This window comes from Arachis ipaensis, chromosome B4 (assembly GCF_059453495.1).
Source record: "Arachis ipaensis isolate K30076 ecotype BB chromosome B4, ASM5945349v1, whole genome shotgun sequence".
NCBI classification, from domain to species: Eukaryota; Viridiplantae; Streptophyta; class Magnoliopsida; order Fabales; family Fabaceae; genus Arachis; species Arachis ipaensis.
In genome coordinates, this window is record NC_142439.1 from 102279678 (window position 1) to 102292030 (window position 12353).

Below are 12353 nucleotides of genomic sequence, written 5' to 3' on the forward strand. Positions count from 1 at the left end.
ATCCGCTTTTGTGTGCCTCCTTTAAGATATCTTGCCTCAAAGTGCCAACATCCGGCACAATGATCCTACCCTTGAATCTCCATAACCCATCTTTTTCTTCCAACACTCTCCACTGTTTTCCTTGTTCGATAGCAGGTAACACCTTCCATAACGCTTCATCATTTTCATGAGCCTTCAGGAGTTCGGACTTAAAATCACTCGAGATTTCTAATTGGCTCAAACAAAAGGTTCCAGATACTTCTCGAGCACCAATTTTTAGACTCTCGAATCCCTTGAGCAACTTCTCCTCTTGAAGCATCATCCAAGCCGCATATAACGACTTCCGACTTAACGCATCCGCCACTATATTCGCCTTTCCCAGATGGTAATTCAACTCAAAGTCGTAGTCCTTCAATAATTCCATCCACCTTCTCTGCCTCATATTAAGCTCTTTCTGATCAAAGAGATATTTCAAGCTCTTGTGATCGGAGAAGACTTGGAACTTAACCCCATAGAGATAATGCCTCCACCCCTTCAAGGCAAACACAACCGCAGCGAGTTCCAAATCGTGCGTAGGGTAACTAACTTCATGAGGTCTCAACTGTCGTGAGGCATAAGCCACCACATTATGATGCTGCATCAGCACGCACCCTAGACCCTTTAGTGAGGCATCACAGTATACCTCAAAAGGCTCGTTCGGCTCAGGTAACACTAACACAGGTGCAGTGGTTAACTTCTTCTTCAATGCCTGAAAGCTCTCCTCGCACTCAGGAGTCCAAACAAACGGGGTGTCTTTGCGGGTTAACTTTGTCAACGGCAAAGCTAATTGCGAAAAGCCCTTGATGAACCTTCGATAATAGCCAGCTAAACACAGAAAACTCCTTATCTCAGTTACTGTGGTTGGTTGCCTCCAATCCATCACAGCTTCCACCTTAGTTGGATCTACGGCTATTCCCTTCTTACTTACCACGTGACACAAAAACTTTACCTCATCCTTCCAAAACTCACACTTAGACAATTTCGCATAGAGTTTCTTCTCCTTTAGAATTTGCAATACGGTCCTCAAGTGTTCCACATGCTCTTCTTCAGTCTTGGAGTAAATTAGTATGTCGTCAATGAAGACAACAACGAATTTATCCAGAAACGGACGGAACACTCTATTCATGTAATCCATGAATACTGCAGGAGCGTTCGTCAACCCAAAAGACATTACAGTGTACTCGTAATAACTATAACGAGTCCTGAAAGCGGTCTTAGGGATATCCTCACCCCTCACCCTTATCTGGTGATAACCGGATCGCAAATCGATCTTGGAGAAAACCCCAGCTCCTTGTAATTGATCCATGAGATCATCAATTCTCAGCAATGGGTACTTATTCTTTATGGTGACCTTGTTCAGCTACCTGTAATCCACACAGAGCCACATACTTCCATCTTTCTTCTTTACCAGTAACACTGGAGCACCCCACGGGAAAACACTTGGTCGGATAAAGTTCTTACCCAACAATTCCTCTAACTGAGACTTTAGCTCGGCCATCTCTAACGGTGACATTCTATAAGGAGCACTTGAGATTGGTCCCGCCCCAGGCACCAATTCAATAGCAAACTCGACCTCTCGGTTAGGTGGAAATTCCTCAATATCATCGGGAAACACTTCCAAAAACTCACACACTACCGGAACCTGATCCAACCTTTGGTCATCACCCGAAACACCAGCGGTTAACAACAGGATACCCTGACATTCGATTCCCGAACAGTTCACCATCATCGAATTTAAGTAATAATTATTCACCACGACTGGCCCTTCCGTATCTTCCGGCATAAAGTACACTGACTTTGTAGAACAATCAAGCAGGACATGGTTCTCAGATAACCAGTCCAATCCCAAGATAAGATCAAGACCGATCATCGGTAAGCAGATTAAATTATGGATAAAATCACGCTGCTTGAACCTAAACGAAACTTTCGGGCATCCTAGCCTAGTTACCATGGCCTCATGGGTAGCATTATACACTTTTAGGTCATAACCTAAGGTTACGATCTTCAATCCTAACTCATGGGCTTTCTCAAATGCAATGAATGAATGCGATGCTCCCGAATCAAATAAAGCATTTAAAGTTTGACCAGCCATTTCACAGTTACCTCGAATGAGTGTCTCGGATCCCTCTGCACCCACAGCTGAGGTGGTGAACACCCGACCAGTTTGTTGTGCTTTCCCAGCACCTTGCTTCTGCCGCTCCGGACAACTTGCGGCTTTATGCCCCGCCTTTCCACAATTGTAGCACAAACCCCATCCGGCCTTGCATGGTACTCCCGGATGGTGACTTCCACACCTAGTACAAGCTTGATCATTCTGAGGCTGCTTCCCAAACCTTTTTCCTTGGGAGTAGTTGTTGTTGGGCCTCCTAAAGGAACCTCCCTTCTTGAAAGGCGGACCTCTAGGTGCAAAACTCTTCCCTCGGTTATGTGGAAATGATCCTTTGTGACTTCCTTTCTCAGTGGCTGCCCTCTTCACACACTCTTCAGCAACCCTACACTTGTTCACCAACTCAGAGAAAGTTCTAGTCTCCATTGGCCCCACCGAACCGAAAATATCGCTCCGGAGTCCTCCTTCGTACTTAACACACTTCCATTCCTCATATTCCACCGGAGTCCCTTGACACATACGAGAGAATCTGAACAGCTCCTCAAACTTGTCAGTATACTCAGATACGGACATAGTACCCTGCTTCAGCTGCAACAATTCAAGCTCTTTGGCCATCCTAGCAGAAGTCAGAAAGTACTTCTTATAGAACTCCTCTTAGAAGACATCCCAGGTGATATAATCATCACCCTGCTGCAGAAGGCGTCGGATACCCTGCCACCAATGCGACGCTTCACCAGTGAGCAAATAGGTAGCAAACTCCACACGCTGCCCTTCAGGTACCACCTGCGCTTGCAGTGCTCGTTCCATAGCCTGAAACCATGTATCGGCTTCAGTCGGGCTAGTAGTTCCCTTGAACTTCGGGGGATTAACCTTCAAAAAGTTCGCCAGTGTCATCGGGCTCTGAACTCCACCTCCGTCATTACCATGGTTGTTCATCTGTTGACCAAGAGCCTCAGTAGTGGCTTGCATAGCAGCAGCCATGTTCTCCAGCGCAGTCATAAAGTTCACCGGGTCATTAGGGTTATTCTCCGGTACACGAGCATTATTACGACTCCTCCCACGACCTCTACCGCGTCCACGAGGCACCATCTGATTCCTATACACACCAAACAATCGATATTAAGTTGATCAGTCCAATATCGGAAGTCTAGTGCTTCAAAGTCCCAAATGTATGCTCATGAACGTTTATGCCAATTATATCAAGTAGATATACTAACAGCATATAACACACATACAGAGAATGCACAGAAGCATAGTCAGTCCATTCCTCAGGCTCTACAGGAATGAACTGCTCTGATACCATAATGTAACACCCTACCATACAGAGTCTTATGCTTAAGTCATAATTCAGAGATGGCAAGGTATTACGACCTCTAAAACCAAAATTTAGTACGTATAGTAGTATGAATAATTGATTATAACTAGGAGCCTTTATAGAAAAAGGGGTAAACAAAAACCGTAACTCGAACGCGCAACACTCCGATCGATAACGTAACGAGCAAAGGATAAGCTAACGCAAGATCATATATATACAAAGAGTGTCAAAAACAGGAATATCAAGACTCAAAATCCGGCTGCAAAGATAACCGATCTGAGCATAGCAATATATACAAATAATAAAATAAGGAAAACCCCAAAGGAAACCCAAAGGGACACAAATACAGAAATCTATTCTCCAAAATCCCCTCTAGAAGGAGTCATCACAGTTTGTATTATTTAACGGAGATAAACATATCTAAACAAGATATATAAACCAAGACGGAATCCCGAGAACAAAGGATCTTCGCTAATCCAGAAGTCTCCAGCATGCCTTAACGAGAAGCCTCGCGTCTTGCATCTGAAAACCACAAAATCTGCATGGGTGAGAACCAGAGGTCCCTAGCACGGTAACAGCTTCCACATATATAATACATAATAATAGAGAAAAGCCGAAGGCAATCCTAGAACTTCCTCCAGATAATATCAAAGCTTATAAACAAACTAAACCGTAAGTGGCAACTGACTAAAGATCCTTCAGTCTAACTAATACTTTTCTTTTCAATTCCTTCAAACCTCCCAACCACCAGCAGGAGTATAAAATAGCAAACACAGTTATATTAGACAAGAGATTCACAAATAGGAACGAATAAGGCATTTAGACAATTAGCAAGTAATATGCAGTCAAATAGGCAATCTCAAACAATTCATGTAATATGCTTATGATGCATGCTTGTCCCTAGTGGTTGATGATATCATCTGTCGGTTATAGAGCCAACCCGACAAGTCCTGGTAGCTAACCATTGGACTGTCCCTCTATCGCGCATCCCCAACTCGAGTTATACTCATCATAAACTTGATCATAATCATGATCCATATCCATCACCCTCACTGGTGAATATTTACGGGGGCGAGCTCATCCGGGCCTTTAACAGTGCCCAGCCACACTTACGACATAGGGTCAAAAGAGCTTCAAGTCTCAACCTGGAGCACGTGGTGGCTAGCCGCTGCTTCCTCCCAGGGAAACCCTCATCTCCGATGGTGGAAGTGCAAACATTCACAATTTATTCAACAGCATATATGCATTTATACTTAGCCATAATCATGGCTCTACCGTAACACGGCAATAATCTAGCCATCCGGCTCACGGTTAAATCCATAACCAGCCAATTCATTAACAATTACGGCCCTTCGGCCCATGACACAACAAGCACTTCCACCGCCATCCTCCGCATCTCACATAATCATCTTTGATCCTTAATGATCATTCATTTTTCCCCTTGCTTCACTCGCAAGTTACCACATTCACTAGCCCTTTTTCTCATGCTAGGCATATCATAATGATTCAAGACATAAGTGGTAAGATCGGAGGCTTAGAAGTATGAAATTTGGCTTTTAAAACTCAAAAATCAACTTTGGGATGAAAACAGGGCCACGCGTACGCGCACTCAACGCGCACGCGTGGATGGCCTTAAAACTTATCGACGCGCAAGCGTCATACGCGCGAACGCGCGGATTGAAAATTAGCCAAATGACGCGCAAGCGTCAGCCACGCGTACGCGTGGGTGCTGTTGTGCCCCAGGCACAAAACTGGCACAACTCTGGCACAACTCTCCGGAAAATGGCTAGGCATTTGGTACAGCGCATCGACGCGCCCGCGCACACCACGCGCATGCGTGGATGGTGCTTTCTCGAAGAACGGTGCGTACGCGCCAAGTACACCTACGCGCGGAGGGTCATTCTGCTAAAAATTTTCTAAGTTAAAAGCTGCAGAATTTACAGATTCAACCCCCAATCTTCCGACGGACATAACTTTCTCATTTTAAATCGTTTCTCACCCGTTCTTTGAACGGCATGAACATCCTGGATCCAATTTCATTTCTAAATAGATTTGGTACAAATCAGAGATCCGTAGTCCAAGTTATGTCCCGTCAAAGTATGCCCAAAAATCGTATTTTCATACAAAACCATAAAGTGCCATTTTTAAAACAAGCCACTTTTAACTCTTTTCAAAATCAATCAAAACATGCTAATTTCATCCCTTCTCTTTGAAATCAATCAAAATGTACCAAAATCAACATCAAGCCATCCTCAACTCACACATTGACATTTTACCAAATTTCCCAAAATCACCATCCAACCCTTTTAACACTTCTCAATCAAATGGCTAAAGGACAAACACAATATCATGTCATACATCCTCCCTCACCCCAATTTCCAATAATACCATTTCCAATCAACCATCATTATACATAATCAACATCATACTCACCATCAACATGGTATCACCCATCAATTCAACCTCAATCATCCATCAAGCATATATCACAACATGCATTTCTCATATATCACACAATCAAGGCATCAATATTCATAATCACATATATGATCACATCATATGTCTCAACCATTCAACATCATCAACAATTCAATGCCTATCTTAGGGCCGCTAGCTAAGTATTTCCTACCACATTACATATTAGATACGGGAAACCGAAACCATACCTTAGCCAATTTCCCACGCTCAACCGAAGCACTTTCCAACCACTTGTCCACAAGCTCTCAAGGTCTCAATACCTCCAAGAACAGATTTTATCACACAAAACCCTCTTCCAAGCTTTCCAAAATCACCAATTGAGCTCCAATATTCACATATACACAACCTAAGCCACAATCATCATATCCATACACAACATCTCAATACCCAAACATCATAGAACAACAAATTACACTAGGGTTGAGAATTTTACCATACTCAAGGTCCAAGGAGACAAGATTAATCTTCTCCTTCAGGAGAGTTGCGTCCTATAACATCAAAGAACCCAAAATCTCAACATTTCATCCATGAAACTCGAAAACAAGGGCTGGAATTTCGAAGAGCAAAACGTGGCTTACCTCAAGATTGATTGTATGGGTTTTGTAGAGCTCTCCGCGGTGAACGCGTGGCCGCAGACGGTGCGGCAATCAGAGCTCTAGATCAAAAGTTATGGTGGTTTAAAGATCAACCAAGGGAGAGAACTTGAGAGAGTGTTCTTCCCCCCTCCATACCAATTTCAGCGTGTTTGAGTGATAAGTGAGGAGAGAGAGTGCTGAAAACTAGGGTTTTGGTTTAATTTAGTTGGGGCAAGGGCCCACTTTGGGTTCGGTTGGACCGGTTTGGCCCGTTCGGTCCAATCTTGGTCCGATTTCTATAAAATTGGTACCGAAATTCTCGTCCCAATCTCCTCTATCATATTAAGCCATAAAAATAACATTTTTGGCTTTTCTAGAATAAATTCTCATTTATGGGTTAATTAGCCATTAATTAACCGGGTCTTACATTTGTTGGCTTACTGATTATATTGCAGATTGATTATATAGTTCAATTTGGAATATGGTTTTATGCGAATTATAGTAGGTTTTTAAATGGAGGTTAACTTATCTGTTCATGTTTATTGCAAGCATGTATTTCATATCAGTATGTCTGTATGTATATTATATAGCTTTTGTATTGTTTATTGATTTTTCTTCTTTGAGATCTGCAATTTTAATGATTTAGTAATCTAAAGATATTATTATTGTATGCTGTTTTTGCTTTATCTATTAAATAATCTTTGAATTATTTTTTATTTAGTTGGTTCATTTTAGATATGGAACATGAAACTCCTATTGTGAAAGTCAAGGCTCATTTTTCCTTGATTTCACCTCTTAGCCTATTTTAATAGTTACCACTTGATATGCCTCGGTTGCTTTTTAATTAAGGATAGTTCAATCATCTTTATTTTGCATTAAAGAATGAAGTCTAATTTAGTATTTCTTTTAAACAAAGGTGCAATTTCATTAAGAAAAATTCTGCTATTAGGATAGAGTTTTCTATCAAGTATCAACACATAAAAGACATGAAGTGTCAAATTTAAAGGGCACTGTGTGAATTAAAAAGAAATAATAAAACCTGTAAACTAAAAGAGAAGTAATTCTGCCTAAATAGAGGTTCAGAATTCATATTGATTGTATTTTATTGAAAGAAAAATAAGAAATAGTGAGAATAAGAACAAATAAGCAAAGTGCTCTTTAGAAAACTTTGGAAACAATCTGATACCTTTGGTTGTACCACCAAATAAAAAGTGAGAAATGATAAGATATCTAGGAATATTGCTATACATGCTAAGAATTTATAAATTGTTATTCTTTTATTCGGTTACTTTCCCTATTGTATGTATAATATTGCTAATGCTAAGAATTGATAAATTATGAGTTGAACTAAACTGAAATAAATAATTGAATCTTTTAGAAAAAAAAATTGCTTTGCTCTATTTTGTTCTGAATTACTTAAAATGCTTTATTGAATTTTTTGTTGAATTTCTTTTAAATGAATGGTTAAATTGTTGTTATTACATTAAAGACAATTCTTAAATTTTTGTTATGCTAATATTTTTTGTTTAGATTGGATTGTTGAACTTTGTTGTTGAACTTGGATAGTTCTAATTGGCATTAAACATAATTTTGTAATTTTTGTTAAATTATAAAATTTTTATGTGATATTAAACTGATTTTTAAATATTTGTTGTTTAATTTTTTTTAATAGAAATGGCGGCAAATCAAGCTAATGCAAGTGAAAATCTGACTAACAATCCAACTTCTCAATTAGAAAGTACAACTGGAATTACTAGTAAAAAAAAAGTTGTTTAGAATGCTCTTGGAAGTAGAACTTATGTAGGATGGGAGCATGGGATATCTGTTGGAGAAGATGGAAAAAAATACAATGCAAATATGGTCATAAGATTTTTTCAGGAGGAGTTTATAGATTGAAATACCACTTAGCGGGAACTCAAAAAAATGTTGGAACTTGTACAACTGTTACTGATGAAGTCAAAAAACAAATGTGGGATGTTATGAGTGGGTTGCAAGTGAATTTGATCAAGAAAACAAATATGGGTGGAGCAAATCCAGCTAGAGCTACTGTGGAAGGTGACACTGCTGCTGAAAAAAGAAAGAAAAAAGAATTGGAGGGCAACATATTCAAGAAAACGTGCATTAGTACTCAATCAACAATCAACAATATATTTAAGAAGAATTTGAGAGAGGAAGTATGCTTAGAGATTGGTGCTTTTTTCTACAATAATGGTATCCCCTTCAACGTATCAAGGAGCAAGGAATACACCAGAATGTTTGAGAAGGCTGTAAGATATGGAATAGGATTCAAGTCACCCTCCTACCATGAATTAAGGGTTCCTCTTTTGAAGAAATACGTGAAACTTGTTCAACAATCACTAGAGGAACATAGAACATATTAGAAGCAAGTTGGTTGTACAATAATGACTGACGGTTGGACAAATAAGAGAAGGCGGACCATCCTATTTTTTTGGTTAATAGTCCTAAAGGGACTATGTTTTTGAAATTTATTGATGCCTCTCATATTACTAAGACAGCTGACAAATTTTTTGAAATGATAGACGATGTGGTTGAAGAGCTTGGTGAAAAAAATCTCATTCAAGTTGTCACCGACAATGTGGCTAATTACAAAGCTACAAGAGAAATGCTAATAAAAAAGAGGAAAAAGTTGTTTTAGACGCCTTGCGCAGCACATTGCATTGACTTAATGTTAGAAGACTTGGAGAAAAAAAGCAACACTCACTACTACACATCCACACCAAAGAAAAAGATTTATAGAGATAGAACGATTACTACATACATATATGCTAGGACAACTCTCATTTCACTACTACACATCCACACCAAAGAAAAATATTTGGTGAGGCCAGGTATAACCCGTTTTGTAACTTTCTACCTTACTTTGGGATGCCTCAATGACAACAAAGCTTCCTTAATAAGAATGTTTCTTTCTGATCAATGGACTTCTAGTAATTTTTTAAAGACAAAATATGGAAAAATAATTACAAGTGTGGTGTTGGATAAGATGTTTTGGAAAGAGGTGGTGATTTTCTTGAGGGTTGTCTACCCTTTTCTTCATGTGCTTCGTATGGTGGATTCAGAAGAAAAGCCGGTAATGAGATTTATTTATGAAGAAATAAAAAAATACAAAGGAGAAAATACGAGATGCATTTCAAGGAAAACTGCCTAACTATTTTTTTATTTTATTAATGCACGAATAATATTCTTTATTTTGTAACTAATTTATTAATTTTTCTATGTTTTAGTTACATACCTATTTGGGATATTATTGATGCAAGATGGGGCAACCAACTTCATAGGCCATTTGTAACACCCTAATTACCCTAAGCCTTACCTCATGCCGTAAACCAAAGGTTAATCAGAGGTCACGACAATCCTAAGGCTTATACATAAATATATATAGAAAGGAATAATAATTCTAGAAGCCCGATGAAGGAATAAGCTCGAATCTCAGAGTTTCAAAAGCGCAAAACGTTCACACGAAGCTACACTAATCGAGGCAAAAGATATAGATACAAGATAACAAAATGTATATGGATATGTAAGTAGAATAGTCATAAAGTACTAGCCGCAACCCGCGGAGTTTAAGCCGACTAGTATATACAGACATACATAGTTTTGAAGTAAAATAGCTTATACAATATCTCTCTCAAGTAATCCTCTAAGGCAATATAAATACAAAAGTGAGAGAACAAATCAAAATAACCAAAAGACTCCAAAACATGATAAAGGTCCTCCGCTCTGTCACCATCAAGCAACTCATCGAGGTGGGTTGCGACCTACATCTGAAAAATAACAACAAAGTATGAGATGAGAATTAGAGGTTCTCAGTATGGTAACAGTGCCCAGTAATGTAAGATATAGGACCCCCGGATGCTAGAGGCAATCCTAGAGCTTCATATTAATCATAAGATTCAACTTAAAGCATTTCTAAAATTTAAAACCATAACTTTAAATCCTTTATGAAACGGGGTAAACTATCTTAAGGGATTTCTAACTATCAGTTCACCGCTGTCCCATAACCTTCACCAGCCTAACCGCCATGCGATCCCATCGCCACTGCCTTCCGAATCTCCTCAATCCCAGTAGAAAACACAAGTAATAACAATGCAAGTAAAGCACAAGTATAGCATGTATATCAAGAAATTCAAGAAGCAATTAATCATGTTATACAATTAGGCAAGCAATTCAAGTCAGCAAAGCAAACAAACATATAGAAGATGCACATGATGAACGCCTGTCCTATTTGACTGTGATATCACATCGTCGGTTCAACTGCCAACCCGACATACCTCCATGGAGATGTCGCCTTTCGGTCTCAGAATGGGAACCCCCGAGATATCGTGCCCGGAACACGGTCCAAGATATAGTGCCTGTACACTCTTGTGATTCTGAAAAGATGCGAGCGGGATACTCTTGCCACAGACCTCACATCTCAACGTAAGCGGGACTAATTACAGCCCTTACGCCGCCGCCGCGACCTCGACAGGTAGGATTAAACTACCGTCCCTGACAGGCACATAGCATCTCATCAATCTCAGTATAAAATAATAATTTAGTGGTTTTTAGAAATAATTTTCAGTACTCAGTCCACTCCGAGTCCTAGACTTGTGTCAAGCATCATCAAGTCCACAACTCCATAATGTCATCATACTAATCGTCTTTACAGTACTCTACCACTACACTCAGCTAATCCACCCTCAGTACTCCAGAATACTAAGGCTCCGTCTTCTTAACTTTTTACCAGAAATTCTCCAGTTAACCTACTTATGGTTTTTTCTATGTTTCAAAGGCTAAAATTAAGTTAAAGAATCTTAAATAAGTGTTACGGAAGTTTACAAGCTTTCCAGGAAGGTAAAACAGTTAAAAAAAGAAGTTTCATTGAAAAAAAGGTAGTGTACATATGCATAGGCTTTTGCGTACGCACTCCCAGAAGAGTTTCTCAAAGTGTGCGTACGCACAGAAGGCAAAATTTTCCTTGTTGAGTGCACGCACAGAAACGTGTGAACGCCCCAACAGAAGGCACTTCTCAGCGTGTGTGTGCGCATGATGTTGTGCATACGCACAACTTGAAAATTTCGTAGGGTGTGTGTGCACACCAGAGTGTGCTAGCACTCCCAACAGTAGGCTTCTCCCTGTGTGTGCATGCACACCGGTGTGTGCGTACGCACGTTTTCAAAAATATACAGGGTGTGTGTGCGCACAAGGCTGTGCATACGCACAAGTCAAAATATAGCCACTGTGCGTGCGCACACAAACCAGAAATCACGAATTATGCAACATCACAGAATTCAGATTTTTTATATCAACTTCCAAAAATCATATCTTTTTCTACAAAATTCTGATTACTACGAAATCTATACTGTTTTAAAGCTCTTTGAATTGTCTTTAATTTGATAAAAAAATTATTCAATTTCAAAAACCGTAGCTCAAGATATGATTCGTCAAAGTTCACCAAAAATACATTTTTACCGAAAATCTCTAAACCTCAATTTTACCAAACTCTCAATCCAAAATCACTTATTCCACATTCAAAATAGTCCTAATGTACCTAAAATCATATTCATACATCGTTTATTCATTTCATACACCAAATTCTACTTGTAAACTCAAATCTCAATAATAAACATCACAAGATATCATTCCACAATCCTCTATCAACATCAACAAACCTCATCAATCATTAACAATCCTCAAAATCATCATTATCCAAATCCTACATCATACATCAACATTATCATTCACCATAATCATCAAAATCATTAAATTCATCATACACCACAATTACCAACAATCAATTTCAATCCTATCCTATGGTCCACTAGCCTAAGTGTCTAGAAATATTACATATTACATAGAG

The 12353-nt window shown here is 39.3% G+C and overlaps 1 pseudogene; it reads left to right on the forward strand.

The window, feature by feature from the left end:
- Positions 1-8167: 8167 nt before the first annotated feature.
- LOC148568606 (uncharacterized) lies at positions 8168-9662 on the forward strand (annotated as a pseudogene).
- The last annotated feature ends 2691 nt before the right edge of the window (positions 9663-12353 follow it).